This window comes from Brassica napus (genome assembly GCF_020379485.1).
Source record: "Brassica napus cultivar Da-Ae chromosome A7 unlocalized genomic scaffold, Da-Ae chrA07_Random_7, whole genome shotgun sequence".
Lineage (NCBI taxonomy): Eukaryota > Viridiplantae > Streptophyta > Magnoliopsida > Brassicales > Brassicaceae > Brassica > Brassica napus.
The window spans coordinates 286-5,937 of NW_026014081.1; the positions used below are offsets into that span (position 1 = coordinate 286).

At 40.2% G+C, this 5,652-nt stretch overlaps 1 non-coding gene across 1 annotated transcript; it reads right to left on the bottom strand.

The window, feature by feature from the left end:
- Positions 1-5,258: 5,258 nt before the first annotated feature.
- On the bottom strand, positions 5,259-5,365 carry LOC125594398. Its single transcript, XR_007329826.1, has one exon. It is a non-coding gene; the product is annotated as a small nucleolar RNA R71 (small nucleolar RNA).
- Between the last annotated feature and the right edge of the window lie 287 nt (positions 5,366-5,652).

The following is a 5,652-nucleotide window of genomic DNA, read 5'->3' on the forward strand; positions in this document are numbered from 1 at the left end:
AGTTAGGTATGATTATAAGTTTAAACCGGTAAAGACAGATTCAACAAATGGTAAACTTACGAAGTGAGGTACAATCCGAACTTGGGTTTAAAAGGTGGATGTCATGAAGGTAATAGAGACAGTAAAGACCTCCGAGCCTCCTTGAAAAGGAATCATTACTCAGCATTTGACCTGTAGACAAAGGCTAGCTTGTGAGCTTAGCTAAGAAAACAATCACAATGTGGAGGCAGACTAATTATTATCACAACTCTGGCTATTTTCACAGTTACTTAATCCCCAAATACACTTTTGTCTAACACTATCATAAGAACAACTGCAGAGTCTCTACAAGATCATGAAATAGGTCTAAGAAGCTATATGTGTGATCTTAATCAATAAAGCAACTAACTTTATCGGAAAATAAAGAGAACACACTACGGCTAATCTATCTTTGGCTCAGACAACGATCTTAGACGGAGAACAAAACATCATGTCTAATTGTAAATATAGATTCCCAGGTGGAAATAGATTTTTTTAAGGATTATCGATTGAATCTTTCCTTGCTGATTAGGCCTTTGGAGATGAAACCGATTGACGGAGGAGGAGATAGCTGCGGTGGCGAGAGCGCATCCTTATCAGCGTCCATGAGCCATTGTCAAGGCCGTTCGTGGCGGCGAGCTATGCGATTTTCTGAACCCATCTGACCAGCACCCACTACTCACTCCGACACACTCTATCTCTGCCATTTTCTTCTCCGACGCCAGCGGCGGCTGGTCTCTGTAAACTGTAAATGAAAGAGATAAACTGTGCCGGCTTTGAAAGTAGTCTCTCAACGCTACTATTTCTTCTGATATGGAGTTTCTGAAGAAGATGATTTATCTTCGGCACCATTCCTCAACCACGAACTGATGTCTCTCTCAAAATACACAATGTAGAAAACGTTAAACACAAAGCAATGACGTGGATAACCAAAATGTTATGATTGGTTTTTCAAGTTTTTTCATTTAATGACCTGTCAACCTCTTAAGACTCTAAAAATCTGATGTGTCAACAGCAGGAGAGAACCTTGCTATATTATTGTTTGATTGTTCTCGAACTCAAATTTAGGTGAAATCAATTAGATTATCTAATCCTGATCTCGGATTTCAACTTTCGTATGTTAATCACGAGAAAGTGTCAATCGATGCTTCGTAAAGAACATCGATCGATACACCTTTCAAAATATTGATCGACTAAACAGTCGTCGCATCGATCGATGCTTCTTCCAGAAAGCTTTACGAGCGGATTTGATTAGTGTTCTCTAACTTACTAGACCAACTCTCGTGTGTATCTAGTTAGTTAGATCATACTAGTTTAGTTTCAGGTATTGAGTCAAGCAATGGCTTGTCTCAATTAATCCTAGGATCTAAGTTAAAGGGTGATCAATCCTAAACTTAGCTTTAAGAGCAACTAGATGAAGAACTATATTTTAAACACCCTAGCAACAGTTTAAGCTAGGAATACATAAATCAACCTTATGAAGAACCTAAATCCAACAGTAACACTACTCAGACATATTCATAAGACATGGTTATGATGGTCTGAATAAGATTTAAATAAATGAATAACAAAAGAAAACAGTAGAGAAAATGAAAGCAAGGGAGTTGAAGATCTCTCTGTTTGTAGTTCAGATCTATCTCTCCAATACTAAGCTCTCTCTCCCTCCAATGGTGGTTTGTAGCTTCTCTCCAAACTAGGTCTAAAAGGTCTCTAGGCAAGTCTGCCTCTAAAATGATACAAAAGATTAATAATATAGCCTATCAGGCGGCCATGAACTTAAAATGTAATTATTGGAACTTTTGTGAAACTTGCAGTCTTCTAATTTGTCATTAACTCGCGAGTGGCTTCGCCGTCGATCGTTGGTACGAGCCTTCCATCGATCGATTATGCTTGGTAATCGTCGGTGAATATTCTGGTTCAACAATCGACTTCTTCTCTGTTTCCCGCAAAGCTCTCAAAAGTCTCCAAATTGCTCCAAATACATCATTTTCCTCAAGTAAGTACATGAACCTGTAATTACTCTAAATAGACTTTATATCGTAGTAATATACCTTAAAACACCTTGATATATGGTGTTTTGACACCATTGTGTATATGCTTTTTAACTTGTTTTCAATGTTTTATCGAGTTAGTCCAGTCCTTTTAGAGTCATTTCAGGTCTGGAGTATACTGAAGAGCTGAAGGAAGAAGCGTGAAGAAAGGAGCAAGAATTGGACTTTTTCCCGCGGAACAATCGAGCGGAGCAGTCTGACGGTTGATCCCACTAGGAACAGCCAGACGATTGTTCTCGACATTTATGGAAGTTTCCATATCTTTCAAAGATTTGCCCTAATCACCTATTATCTCCTCTGATGTCGATGGCGCCTCCATATAAAAAGCCATCCTTATCTTTATTTTGTGGGGACGCGAGTTTTACAAGAAGACTAAGACCGAATATTGATTTGCTATTGTAAGAGAGACGACTCCTCTTCTTCACCGAGAAGATTATCCTGAACCTATTGATTTCTCTTAAGATTTATATGCAGTATTATTCAGTTATCATGTCTTGTTCATCTTGTGAGCAGATTATCCTAGCACATATAGGTTCTAGGGTATTGATCGCTAAGCTAAGCATAAATAAGCGACTATATGTGTCTCTTCGTTCCCTCTGTTCTTAATGCTAGTTCTAAGCTGATCACTTATTGCTAGATCTTAGGTTGAATGTTCTCATTAACCGTGTAGGAGATTACTTGATTTGGGTGAATGAGCCGCGAATCTCTAGTCAGCGAAAGTAGATACTAGAGTGCTCGGTGTGCCTATCGGACTTGATCTCTATTGCTTGTGGTTGATCCTTGATCCAAACAATAGTTTAGGCGTCAAGATCGAACCGCAAAGGGGACAGCACCATGACAGGGGTTGTTCTACTTGAGTGATCCGTGTTCTAGATTGTGTTACATCGCGCTTGAATGAATGTTTGGTTAAGTATCAACACCCGATGAGAAACCCTAGATTGGCTTCTTTTTAATATCGAATTTACACTTTGCAATCATTTACTTTACTTGCACGTTACCACCAACATTCAAACCCCACTTTTAATTTAAGTGATACCACTCAAATTACCCTAAGGAGTGTTACTCTCATCAAAGAGGTTCAGATGTAGTACTTAGGGATCGAATCACAAGGAGCTAGGGAACATTAAATCTAGTGTATATTAATTCTAAAGGTTGTAATGTTTTAAATAAAATAGCAATAGTAACTAGCGAGTAAATGATAAATGTAACTTAGGTTGGAAATGATATTAGATGCAGGGCCACTATTCAGGTGTTGGAGATTATAATTCCTATAGATGCCTAACTGTTGCATGCATGATATATTAGAGCTCATTCGCTTAACTCAGTGATCAGCTGTCGCATGTACCACTGGTTAACAGACTAGATCTTGTGTCTCACCGGTTAGATGCAGACACAAGAGAGTGTCGATCGATAGTCTATTAAGACGTTGACCGACACACTTTTGCCAACATCGATCGATTGTCAGTTGAGGACATCGATCGACGGGTTCTAGCCAGGCCTATGCGCGAGTATTAAATGCCCTACTAAGATTCTAAATTGACGGTTAGCCCTCTCTAGCAATCCTAATATGATAGATCAATGTCAGGATGGGATAACAAGGGTGCTTGAATATGCAATCCTATGATCAAGTTCTAGTTAGCTAGGCTAAAACAAGCAATGAATACAAATCTATCATGAATATCACAACAAGGCAGATCTATAGTTTGGGGTTAATCCACAAACCTATCTGAACCCTGATCTAACAGTTGAACTACTCAGACATAGCATAGCAATTCATATCAATAGATAAATAGAAACTCATAGAATAGATGATAAGAAAATGAAACAAGGAGTTCCAATCACAAGTGCTCTTCTCTCCAAATGAAACTTGTAACAAAACTAAGTCTAGAAAAGAAAAAGCTCTCCATGCCGTCAAACACTTAGGCAGTATAATATTCTACTAGGTTAAAAACTCGTCAGAGCATTTTGGTAATTTGGCTTGGCCTTGGTCTTTAAGTCTGCTGAATCCAAAATCGCGTCTGGTGTCTCGACATCGATCGACGGTACTTGTGTACATCGATCGATATTAATCTTCATCTGTCGAGGCATTTCCTGATATCGATCGTCAGCACTGATGCGCATCGATCGATTATTCTTCCTCTCGTCGACCTCTAAGTGGTCAGCTCGGGTGAAATGTCTTTGATGTTCCAAAATGCTCCAAAGTCATAGATTTACTCCGAAATGCACCTGAACCTGAAAACATACCTAGAAGAGTAGAAAACATAGATATATATATAGTAAAATAATAATGTACCATGGATAAAAATGGGTCAAATCCAAGGTATATCATTAAGCTAAGTAGAAAAACTCATAAGAATAAAGTGTAAACTGGTCCTCTGGATTGAATCTCAAATATTACAATTACCACTGTTAACTTGACAGTAGGAAAGGTTTTGTTTTAGTGTATAAAGTTTTGGCGCCGTTGCGACGGGGACCAGATACTTACCTCTATTTTTCAGTTTTATACTTAGTCTAAAATATCTAACTTGCTTTCTTCTCTTTGTTGCAGCCAATGATCTAGGTGCATGACCAGTAGACAAACTCGGAGCAACGCACAAGGATCATTATTCACGCTAAGTAACGAAGAGCTCGCAAGATTAGAACGACAGAACCGTCAACAACCGCCGCCTACTAACACCACAATGGGTGATCATAGAGGCCAGGATGATCTCACTACTGCAATGGCGCTCATGCAACAACAGATGCCACAGACCATCAACACACAAGAAGCTGCTCGCCAAGCAGCAGCTGAACTCGCTGCTCAGCAAGCTGAGCAACAAGGCGCTCCCATCGGAGAGCTGAACCTTCCGCAGAATTTCCCTACCAATCGCTCCGCCATCAAACCCCCCTCCCTGCACTCGACAGGATTATGAGATCGAGCATGCTTTGATCGACCTGGTGCAGAAAAAAATGTTCAATGGTCTCGCGGCTGAAATCCCTTTGGACACATCGAGAACTTTGAGAGGGTATGCAATTTCTCTTGCGTGTATGCAGTGCCACCAGACTACGTCAAATGCACATTGTTCCCATTCTCCTTGGATGGGAAAAATCTCGCTGGCTAGCCTCCCTTCCGACTAGTACAATTACTACATGGGAACAAGTCAGAATAGCGTTCTTAAGCCACTTCTACACACGAAGACGAAAACCGCAGCTCTGAGGCATAAAATCTCTAATTTTAAGCAAAAGACCGACGAGCCTTTCTATGATGCTTGGGAGCGTTACAAGGAGTACGGAAAGGAATGCCCTCACCATGGGTTTGAGGATGACTACATACCGGAAGTGTTCTATGATGGAGTGAGCTATGAGTTTTGCAATTCTCTTGATTCCTCGAACAATGGATATTTCATGACCCAAACAACACCAGGCGCATTCGCACTGATCAAAAATATGGCGTCAAGCTCACTCAACAAGAACAAGGAGAATGATCGCTCCATGAGCGTAAACAGCATAGACGATCTAGCGGCAAAGGCTGATCAGCTGTTGAAGGGCAATCAGAGCCAAGTGTTCATCATGGAGGAAGCTGCAACAGAGAACAATGTTTCAG